We start from the raw sequence: 11716 nt of genomic DNA on the forward strand, positions 1-11716 counted from the left end.
GGGTCGGGGGGGGGGGGGGGCACAACAATTAATGATACTCACCTCCAAAGATCCAATTTTTACACCATATAACCACCACATCTTACACTGCTTAATCAAATAAAGCCCCAAATTTTTACCCAATCCATTACCATTAGATCCCAAAATTTTCCCCCAAAAAAACACACACATACATACAGAGCAACCAATACATGCAAAATATACATATATATGCGGTAACAGTGTGCATCTATTTATAGTTTTATTCAAATAATTCAGAAAATAAGACAAACCTTTCAAAATCAGATCCAAATTCCACACCCAAAAATATCGTATAATTCTTCCACAGATTTGCTTCCTCTAATAAATATATGTGTGCATATAAACACACACAGGGATCTCTCTCTCTCTTTCTATTCTCTCTTGCTTTTTTCTTCTTTGCTAGGGTTAATAAGGAAAAAAGAAAAAGCAAACAAAAAATAGAATAAGAAAATGATTTTCAGTTTTCTTTATTAGTTTTTTTAACTTTAAAAAGAAATGGAGGATTTTCTCTTTTCCGGAAAAAGGAGGATTCGTTATTCTAAGGCAAATTTTGGAATTTTGGAATCTTTTAATTTCGATTCACATTTTATGTAGTTTTAGCCGTTGGATTAAAATAATGAACGGTTTGGATTGTTTTAAGGGAGTTTCGGCTGGTTGGACACGTGTAATGTACCACCAGTTGGCATCTTTTCTATTACTTACTAGACGAGGAAAGGCCCAACATTATAATTTTATTAAAATTATTATTTGTTGGTGTTTAGTTAATTAATTTTTGAGGTTTAACAAGTTATATTTTTTAAAGTTACTTTTGAATATAAAATATTGAGTTTGAAATCCTCTTCAAAGAGTATGAATAGATGAAAATCATTTAATTTTTATTTTCAAATTGCTTTAAGATAGTATTGGTAAATATGAAAATCTTGTAAATATCGATACTTCTTTTTGTTGTTGTATTATTTAAAAATTAATTTTATTTTCTCTATAGAAACTTCTATTTGAATAAAACAAAATTAATAATTTTCCAAAATGAGAAAAAGATTGCAAATGAGCATTTGCACTCCACAAACAGTCTAATCAACACATGCATAGTGTATTTAAAGGAGAGTTGTGGCTAGAAGAATGTGGGGTCCACGTCTATTTTGCATTTAAGAAATGACATATATGCTCTTGGTCAACCATCTTTCCTTTTTTATATAATAGAAATGTCAAATATTAATTTTTTGGTGCAATTATGTCAAATTTAATGAAATTCCTCTTTAATTCCTTCTTTTCATTTTGAGTTTCGATTTGTATTTAGTTTATGTTTCTTATTTTTCAACCACTCACCGTAAAAACAAAAATAAAAACCACTTACCTTCTTTTTTTTTTTTAAATGATGATGGTGTTCTAATTAGCTTGGCTCATTTCGATTATGGGAGGTTAGTTACCTTTTATCAGAGCTTCTGAATGCAGGTTTCTAATGGAGCAGTTGGGTAACCCTCATACGTCATAGCTCCAGGGAGCAGAATCAAGTAGCGGACCTCCTCGCAAAGAAAGGAGCTAGAAAGAAAGTTTTTGACAAGACCCAACTTTTGGTAGTTCCTTCGGTGTTTGCAAATAATGCAATATGGCCAGACATCTTAGGAACTATTTTTCTAAGGAAAATTAATGTTTTGTAATAGTGATACATTGGTAGACGTTGACGAAAATCAACAGGGGACATCGTCCTCCCCATATATTGATGTAATTTTGTGTGTATATATATAAGTATCCAATTAACCAAAAAAAAAAAGCTTCTAATCTCCATGTGCGCTCCAACTTGCCATCTTTTTTTTTTAATGCCGGTGATGTTTGGATTCGTGCGTACCTTGATTATATTTTGGCAGAATACATAGACAGACATTTAAACTATCAAAGAAAGTTCACTTGAACACTTCAACAAAGTCATCTTCCACCGAAACACTTTTACTATACTTTTGCTGCACCAGTTTAACACGTCCGACCTGAGCTTATAAAAAAAATTCACGCGTTTGATTACGCACTTCCAGCATGGATAATCTAACCAATTAAAAATTGACACATTTTTTACAATGACACAGAGATTATTTTACCGGCTAAAACCAAACTTAATTACCCTATTCCTAATTATAACCCTCTTTACACATTCCTAAAAAAACAAACGACCAATAAAAGCCCTTAGTCCCAAATTCGATTCTAGTAAAATCCGCCCAAAGCGATGCAGGTTCATTGATTTTGCTTCGTTTTCGTTCGATATTGAGTGGTAATTAGTGCCATGGGTAAATATCTGTTCGATTTGTTTGATTTTGTCCAAATATGTACTTGAAAAACGATCATCAGTATATTGCCGGCGCTGACTTGTTGAAGTGCTGCTTGATTTCAAAATTAAAGTGCTGAAAAGGTAGGTCTTTTTAGTGTTTGTATTGTAGTCATTTTAGTGGTGGGCTTCTGTGGGAGTTGGGACTGATTTGGGACCATAATTAGGATTTTTTTTTAAAAAAATTTGGGAATATTAAAATAGTGATGTCAGACTTTAGTGCTGTTAATTTTCACCATGGTGGTAACTTTACCCTTGACCATGACCCGAAATATGTGGGGGAACAGGATGTGTTAATAGCTGATATTGATAAACACCACTTTTCTATTCCAGAACTATTATATTACACTAAAAAAATGGGATATGCTATAGTGGGTGGCTTCTATTACCAAGACTCGAAAACTAAGAATTTTGTCTATATGGATAGTGATGCACAATTATTGAATATTGTGTCTAACCTTGAAAATGAAGACGAGTTACATTTGTATATTCAACATATTGTTCTAGACCCTGAGGTAGTGGATGATGTCGCACCTACTAGACTTATTGGTGGTCCAGAAGTAGGTTTAAGTGAAGTGAATGGTGCATCTCGCAAACAAACACAGAAGAGAGGGAAGAGGTTGCTGCTGAAACTGAAGTTAGGGAAAATGTTGNTTAGGAGAAAGATTCATCAGACTAAGATTTAGATCCTAGGAGAAAATTCATCAGACTAGGTTTTCTATCTTAGGAGAACAATTCCTCAGACTAAGATGTAGATCCTAGGAGAAATTTCATCAGACTAGGTCTTCTATCTTAGGAGAAAGATTCATTAGACTATGATTTTGATCCTAGCAGAAAGTTCATCAGACTAGGTTTTCTATCTAAACTAAAGTAAGGGAAGATGATGTTACAGACCTTGATGGTGCTATTTCAGATCTGGACAGTAGTAGTGACTCAGAGTTTGATGTTGTACCAGAAGAAGATGATAGTGATGCTGATGAAGAGTTGATAGCTGTTAGGAATGAAAAGAGAACCAAGCTAAAGGCTAGTAGAAGGAAAAAACCAACTGTTCATGTAGAAGTACCTCTAGGAGAAGGAAAAATAGATAGAGGCTTTGAAGACATTGGCAAGAACAAGGCAGCCAAATATGCTGGTAAATTAGGGGGGATGAGGACTATGTTGATAGTTTTGATATAGGAAGTGATGATTCTGATGATGAGCTAGATGTGGAAGCTGAAATTGGTATTGATTTGCCAAGTAGAAGGAAGAGTACAAAGTACAAAGAGNCTTAGATTTGATTGAGGCATTTCTTTCTGTAGCCGGTCTAATTATGAATCCACCTGTACATATCACCATAGTTAACCCCTTTGAGCCTAAAGCTTGTTTCTTTGATAACCTTGTAATAACCTACATCCATGTGTTGAATAGCTTGACTGTTTGACCCTTTGCCTCCTAGAAGCACTTGAATTGTAAAGCTCATGTAAAAGTCAAAGTGTGGGGTGATAAGGGAGTAGAAAAAGGGAATCAGGAAAATACTTGAATGGTGCAATAGTAGTTTTAAAAAAAATATATATATATATTGAAATATAGAAGAAGGACCTTGCAAATAGGTGGTCCTAAAGTAGTGAATGGCAAGAAAAGCCAGTTGCACCTAGAAAAGCAGGGGTAGCTTATGAAACAAGTGTGGAAGGATGACTGGGTTGAACATGAAAATCGGAATAAAGGAAGAATGTATTAAAAGTGCTTAGGGAGGTTAGTCACTATATCCAAATATATCCTACCCGTCCCTTAGCCTACATTACAACCAAATAAAGACCTCTTGATCGTAGACTAAAACAACTCGATTAGTAGAGTATTACACTAAGGGCAAGCTTATGGTGTATCTGTGTGGCATATGAATATTCTTTGCTGAGAGTGAGTGAACTCTTTTTATCTAAAGTTCGTTGTGCTTGATTCTATATGTGTGGAACTTCTCTTAATTTATTCATGTGAGGGCATGTGACTCAGGAAGAAACAGCAAGTTTTCACCTCTGTAGAGTAACTAGAGTGAGCATGTGTGTGGCATGGCATTAGAGTCTACATCTGAGGTGTGACAGTTGCACTGCTTAGGTTGTTCTTTCATAATGGCAGGTGTGACATAAATTGGGTAAGTCGTTGAGCGATTAGGCATAGAAGTGTGGTTTAAATTGCTCGAGGACGAGCAAAGCTTTAAGTGTGGGGTATTGATAATAGGTGAATTGAACTATGATTAAGCCCCAAAAGAACCACTTTCTTGTAGAGTTTTTATTGTAAAAGTGATAGTAAAATGCTCTTATTAGTGCTTTTCATGTATTTCAGGTTACATACATTAGAAGAAGGCTATGGAGTGGTTTTGTATCATTTATGGAAGAAAAAGAAGCCAATCGCATCAAAGTCGCCGAGTGAACCATTTGAAATACACAAATGAGGCCTGGAGGTGAACTGCCGCGGTCCCGGCGTGGGCGCGGTAGGACCGCGGTGAGCTATCAGAGGAGATTCAGAGAGGCCATTTGGCCGCGGTCCCAGCGTGGGCGCGGTAGGACCGCGGCAGGCGACGAAAACTTAAGGGACTGAAGTGCAAATTCCGGAATTCTTAGCCCAAAACCCTATTTAAACACTAGAACTCGCCCAAAAGAGGCATGTAACGTTATTAGAGAGTACTTTGGCAAGAAAAACAAGTGTGAGAGATCACCCAAAACATCATTATTTCTATTCTTCTTTATTTTCTTGCAATTTATGATTATGAATCTTTTAGTATTTGATTTACCCATTGTCATGAGTAGCTAAAAACCTTAATCTAAGGTTTTGGTGGAACCCGTTGGGAATAACTTGGTTGTGTTATCAATATAATTAGATTTGATTGTTAATCTCTAATTGTTCATCTATGTTTTGATTGTGGAATAGTTGAAAGGGCCCTCAATTATCCGTTCCTATTTATTATGTATTAGTGCATATTTAGGTGATTGTATGAACAACATCACTCCCGGAGTATAGACGAGAATCATAACCGAGGGTTTAGGGGTTGGATTAGAGATAACGAAACCCAGGGTGCAATCTAAGTGAACCGTATTGTGCAAGTAGCTAGCGTAGCTTGAGAAAGTGCGTCTAGTAGATTATTATAATTACTTGAAAGAGAATTATGATAGATGGAGAGTTCATGATTGTTAGAGATAGCTAAATCATAGTTATAGGACATATACAACCAAGGAAAGTACCAACGGGGGAAACAATTGCCTTAGACTTTATTTCTACTGTTTACACATCAAGTTTAGTTAATTTTCAGCTGTTAATTACTTTCAATCTTAGTTGTTAGAAAATCAACCATTATTAATCGAAAAGTTTGGGAAAACAGATTGTGTGAATTTAGTAAATCTGACAGTAGTGATTGATAGGTTAGTTCTCTGTGGTTCAACTCTGGGCAATAATACTCGGATTATATTTGCAACGCCCACATAGTCTTTTATGAGACTTAGTTGAGCGTGATCATGCCCGCAAACCATGACTCAGGGTAGCTATTCTTGCAAAAACGGCCTTCCGGCGCCCTTTTGGGGACATTCGGCTTATTTTAAACAAGAATGGCGTCACCCGACTTATTTTGATAAAAATTAAAATTTTGACATTATTTGGCTATTTTGCAAAAGGGAGGTTGGACCCGAAGAGGGTTGCCTACGTATCTCACGCCTGGTGAGAATCAAACTAGCGTAGTTCGGTCAAATAAAACAAACTATTTTTGAGAACAAGACTCTTTTCCGTTGGCAAATACACTATTTCTGAAAACAAGACTCTTTTTTTATATTTTCTTTTTCAGTGACACCTAAAACAAACTATTTTGAAAATAAACTCTTTTTGTTTTTCTTTTCCAATAAAAACACTTTTCTGTTTTTTTTTTTCATTTTTATCAAAAATCCGGCAGAGTTTCGGCACTATTTGGACATTGGTTTTTCTAAAATAGGTAATTAACTCTCTACACTGCTATTTCTCTCTTTGTCTTTCTTTTCTCAATTTTCCAACATTCAAAAAGCCGGTCAACATGCGAGTCCGAGACAAATAAATGTACACGCAACACGTAAGATGCATCAGGATGGTCTTTTCATTTCAGGTTATCTGTCCTAGACGGACCCAACCCCTGTGTTGAGTCCCCTAAGTCATATGCACGTGATGCAAATAAGCGTTCCTACTAGGGATCCGGCATGAGGTCAAGTTATTCTAGGTTCTAAACCTGGGTATATGTTCTAGATTGTGTACCCAAGCGGACAACTTGAGTCGAGGAGGGGGCTACGTACCGGGAACCAAAAGGCCATCCGGCTTAGTAACTTGTCCGGCCTCATTCTTACTTTAAGGTATGACACTAACAGAATAGGGAGTCTCCACCACTGAGCACATCCCCGGAGATGAGAAGAGAAGGGTTTCGTAACAACTCTATATATACAATTCAAATAATATCAAAGCGGTAAAAAGCAACATTTTGCACATTAGTCCCAAACATGTAATAAAATCAGATAATAAACAAAGCCAAATACAACAATTATTCCAAGCTCGAATTCTCGAACCATGAACCGAAGTTCTGGGTTCTTGTCCCCAGCGAAGTCCCCAGAGCTGTCACACCTCCTTTTTTCACTACGCCCCTGGAAGGGAATAATAAAGGAGTTTTTCCAATTAAAGGACAATCGAAACGGGATTTCTTATTAAGAGATTCAGAGTCGCCACTTGGAGATTTATGGTGTCCCAAGTCACCGGTTGAATCCCGAATCAAGGAAAGGTTTGACTCTGTTTAACAGTCCGCGAACCAGAAATCCGAGTAAGGAATTCTGTTAACCTGGGAGAAGGTGTTAATCATTCCCGAGTTCCGTGGTTCTAGCACGGTCCCTCAACTGTCATATTCGGCTTAAATTATCTAATTTTAAACAATTATGAACCTATGTGCAAATTTTAACTTTAACCGCTTTATTTAGTTATTTTTAAGGAAGATTTCAACGTTATTTAAAACATGTCTTGAACCGCGTCATATAAATGCACCCGCAGTCCGCAACACGTTTTATCTAACGTTGAGATTTGGATTTGGGTCACATAAATGCGCACCCGAGTTTAGGAAAGTAAATTATTAAAATAATGCGCCTAAAGCAACTACGCGTTAGCAACTTTGCGAGGGCCATGAAAATTTGATAAATGGCACGCCTCGATTTCTAATTTCAAAAGATTGTACTCAACTAAAGCAAACTACGAATGTTCATTACAATACGGGTATTTTTGGTTTGGACCAATTTACCTGTTTCAAAACAATCTCATATCACAATCAGAATTAGTGTCTTGTTAATGTCCAAAAGATATTGAGCAAATAAAACCATCATTTCATTGAATTGACTATATTTTACCATTTTCTAAGAATAAATTTCCTAAATAATTCAAACCAAACAGGCCAAGAAACAGTACACTTTCTTATTTGTACCCACATATTTTCCTAGCGAAAAGATTAATCTTTACAAATTCTTCAACAATCAGATTTAGAACCTTTATCAAAACCAAAAAGAAAATCACAATACCAAAGCATAATACAATAGAAGCCAATAGTACATATTTATTAAAGAACTAAGAAAATAAAACAAGATACTAAACAAAAAAACAAATCCAAATGAAAACGGAAACAGGAGACTTACAAACTCTTTGAAAATTCTCTTGTAAATCAGGACAAAGACATCAACGGGAATAATGAACCCGAAGCCAGAGTCACGACCGGAGACGCCGAACGGAACAACCAACCGGCGACCTCGAATCCTACTCGAACAGGAGAGGTGATGGAGTTACGTGCTATAAGTTTCTGCTGGATTTCCGGCCAGTTATGGCAGCTGTTGCCGCTGGTTTCCGATAGGTTCTGGTGTGAGGTAATGGAGTTAATATCGTGGGATGGTGGAGATTTTGCAATAAGCAGAAGCGTTCGTTGTTCTGGTTCGTTGTTGCTCGGCTGGAGCTCGTTAATCCGGCGAGCTACTGGAGCTCATTTTTCCGGCGAGCTACTGGAAGAGGAAGACGAAAAGAGCATCAACTGCTCTCGATGGGCGATTAACGGCTGAAGCTTGCTTTCTGGGTTAGAGTCCGAAACTTAATTAATGACTTTTTAGACACAAAGTACGTTTTTAATGTTTAAAAAAAAAAAGTTACAAAAATGGCTACTTCGCAGTACTGTACTGCGAATTAGGTTAACAGTACAACTCAAACACAAACCTTACAAACCTAACACAAAACAAAGAGTACAACTAATGAAAGCACTTGACAAAGGAAACATGAAGATACACTACAACAATCAACACGTAAATGTCATCGCTTAGTTACGACCGCCTAGTATTCTCTGCTTAATCCTCTCGAGCTTTCTTTCTAATTTCTTTTTCTCTTCTTCCACCTCCTTGAAATTCGCCTTCAACTCTTCAATTTCTTGCTTCGATTGGCGCTCTCTGTCCCACTGCACATTACACACATCTTGAAGATGATACACCTGGTCTTTGTAGTATTCCTGGTCACTAGGTTCATCAACCCATACCTTNCCACTGCCGACACCAAGTGACCATAGTAGGTGGGCTCCAAAGCCTGCAAGAAGTAATCAACCATCTCGCTTTCTTTCATTGGAGGATCGACTCTTGCCGCTTGCTCTCTCCACCGGAAACCGTACTCTCTGAAGCTTTCCCCGGGATTTTTCTCAATTTTTGTCCGCGACAGACGGTCAGGGACAATTTCAAGATTATACTGAAAGTGACATGCAAACGCCGGGGCCAGATCGTCCCAAGTATACCATCCAGCATGATCCTGTCGAGTGTACCATTCCAAAGTCGCACCACTTAGACTTTGACTGAAATATGCCATCAATAGCTCGTCTTTTCCCCCAGCTCCTCTCATTTTGCTGCAGAACCCCCTTAGATGTGCCACCGGATCACCGTGTCCGTCATATAAATCAAACTTGGGTAACTTAAATCCCGTAGGTAACTGGACATCGGGAAACAAGCATAAATCCTTGTAGGCCACACTCACTTGACCTCCGAGACCCTGCATATTTTTGAATGACTACTCTAAGCTCTTGACCTTTCGTATCATCTCCTCCTGCTCAGGGTTCTTGGGAGGCTTCTCTTCTTCAGCTGAGAGATCAAAACGGGGAGTGTAAGAACATGGTTATGGTGGTTTGAAGGTGGGTTCGGGTGGGTAATATTGGTTATCATGGGTTTGGAACAAAGGTTCACTAGAGGATCTGTGTAATGCGACAGGTGGGGGAGCCACAAGCACATGAGTAGTTGGTGGTGGAGGGCATGGAATTTGTTTGGGTGGTGGAGGTGGTGGTGTTTGAGAGATGGTTCCGTAGTACTGCTGGTAAGTAGGGAAGGCTGGAGATGAGTTCACTGTGGGAGGATCTTGAGGCTGAGTTAACGGTGGGATGTAGGCAGGGTTAGCAGGGTAAGCTGGTGGTGGATGTCCCTTTGACCAGGCCTGGTACATCTCGGCCATTTGCTGCTTTAGTTTATACATCTCCTCTTTCATTGCATTAACGTCCACTACTTCCTCCTCCCTAGACGGGTCAACAGTGCTTGCTTCTAACTCCTTGTTGACCATGTTTGACTTATCCTTAGAGCGGGTGTTGTAGGAATGGGTTGCCAGAATGCCAGTCAACTTAACCACCTGCCTGGACTCATCATCAATGACTTTGTTAGCGGTTAGAGCGTTAACAGATAGATAACCGCACATTTGGGGAATGAATGCACCTAAGCAGTTAACCATTTCTATTATGACTTCGCTTGGTTGCATGCGTCATCCCGGCTTTCATTTTTCTTTATTTACCATGCCTTTCCTCTCATTCTTCCCTCGTGTTTTCCATTATTCGTTTCTTGCCTTTCCCTCTTTTCTTTGCTTTTTATTTTCTCTTGTTTGCCTATTTTGTTTTTGGTTACGGTCGAATCCTATGGAGATTGCCTACGTATCATGACCCCGCATGAATTAGACCAAGCGTAGTTCTTGCAACTAAACGCGAAAATAAGGAAATAAATTTTGGGATTTTTTCAAATTTTCATTAATAAAATTTCGATTACAAAGCTACTAGATTACTTGTTTTTCTTAAAAAGGAAACTACAAAAGCAGACTCAAAATAACAAAATACAGACTCGATGATTAAAAACTAGATCAAGAGTACATCAAAGCTTCACATCCTGGGGTCCGCGGGGCATCATTCGGCATCGCCGCGGGCCTGCACGCAAGACTGAGAAGGTTTCAATGTCAACTGTAGTCATCCTGGATGTTTATTTAAAGGAATTTAAGGAAAAGTTGTGACCATTTAAAGAAAGCTGGCTATTTAATGACTCACTTTGACTTAAAAGGAAAAGTAGCTATTTTTCAAAATTGTTATTTAAAAAAACAAAGACTCGGTTTTGCAAATACGGCCTTTCAGCACTTCCGAAAGGGAGATTTTAAGGCTGTGCCCGCAAACCATGACTCAGGGTAGCTGTTCTTGCAAAAACGGCCTTCCGGCGCCCTTTTGGGGACATTCGGCTTATTTTAAACAAGAATGGAGTCACCCGACTTATTTTGATAAAAATTAAAATTTTGACATTATTTGGCTATTTTTGCAAAAGGGAGGTTGGACCCGATGAGGGTTGCCTACGTATCTCACATCCGGTGAGAATCAAACCAGCGTAGTTCGGTCAAATAAAACAAACTATTTTTGAGAACAAGACTCTTTTCCGTTGGCAAATACACTATTTCTGAAAACAAGACTCTTTTTTTATATTTTCTTTTTCAGTGACATCTAAAACAAACTATTTTGAAAATAAACTCTTTTTGTTTTTCTTTTCCAATAAAAACACTTTTCTGTTTTTTTTTTCTTTTCATTTTTCTCAAAAATCCAGCATAGTTTCGGCACTATTTGGACATTGGTTTTTCTAAAATAGGTAATTAACTCTCTACACTGCTATTTCTCTCTTTGTCTTTCTTTTCTCAATTTTCCAACATTCAAAAAGCCAGTCAGCATGCGAGTCCGAGACACATAAATGTACACGCAACACGTAAGATGCATCAGGATGGTCTTTTCATTTCAGGTTACCTGTCCTAGACGGACCCAACCCCTGTGTTGAGTCCCCTAAGTCATATGCACGTGATGCAAATAAGCGTTCCTACTAGGGATCCGGCATGAGGTCAAGTTATTCTAGGTTCAAAACCTGGGTATATGTTCTAGACTGTGTACCCAAGCGGACAACTTGAGTCGAGGAGGGGGCTACGTACCGGGAACCAAAAGGCCATCCGGCTTAGTAACTTGTCCGGCCTCTTTCTTACTTTAAGGTATGACACTAACAGAATAGGGAGTCTCCACCAGTGAGCACATCCCCGGAGATGAGAAGAGAAGGGTTTCGTAACAAC

General features: G+C 38.2%; 1 protein-coding gene across 2 annotated transcripts in view; it reads right to left on the reverse strand.

Annotated features, from left to right (window-relative positions):
* Nucleotides 1-537, reverse strand: part of LOC109241831 (alkaline ceramidase 3-like) — a 5124-nt gene extending 4587 nt beyond the window's left edge. Inside the window, exon 1 of one of the 2 annotated variants that reach the window (XM_019408647.1) lies at nt 273-537. The gene's annotated coding sequence lies outside the window, so the exon portion shown is untranslated. The remainder of the gene's footprint in view (nt 1-272) is intronic. The other variant, XM_019408646.1, reaches the window with a different exon arrangement.
* Nucleotides 538-11716: the final 11179 nt, after the last annotated feature.

The sequence above is a fragment of the Nicotiana attenuata genome, unplaced genomic scaffold, assembly GCF_001879085.1.
Source record: "Nicotiana attenuata strain UT unplaced genomic scaffold, NIATTr2, whole genome shotgun sequence".
Classification (NCBI taxonomy): Eukaryota; Viridiplantae; Streptophyta; class Magnoliopsida; order Solanales; family Solanaceae; genus Nicotiana; species Nicotiana attenuata.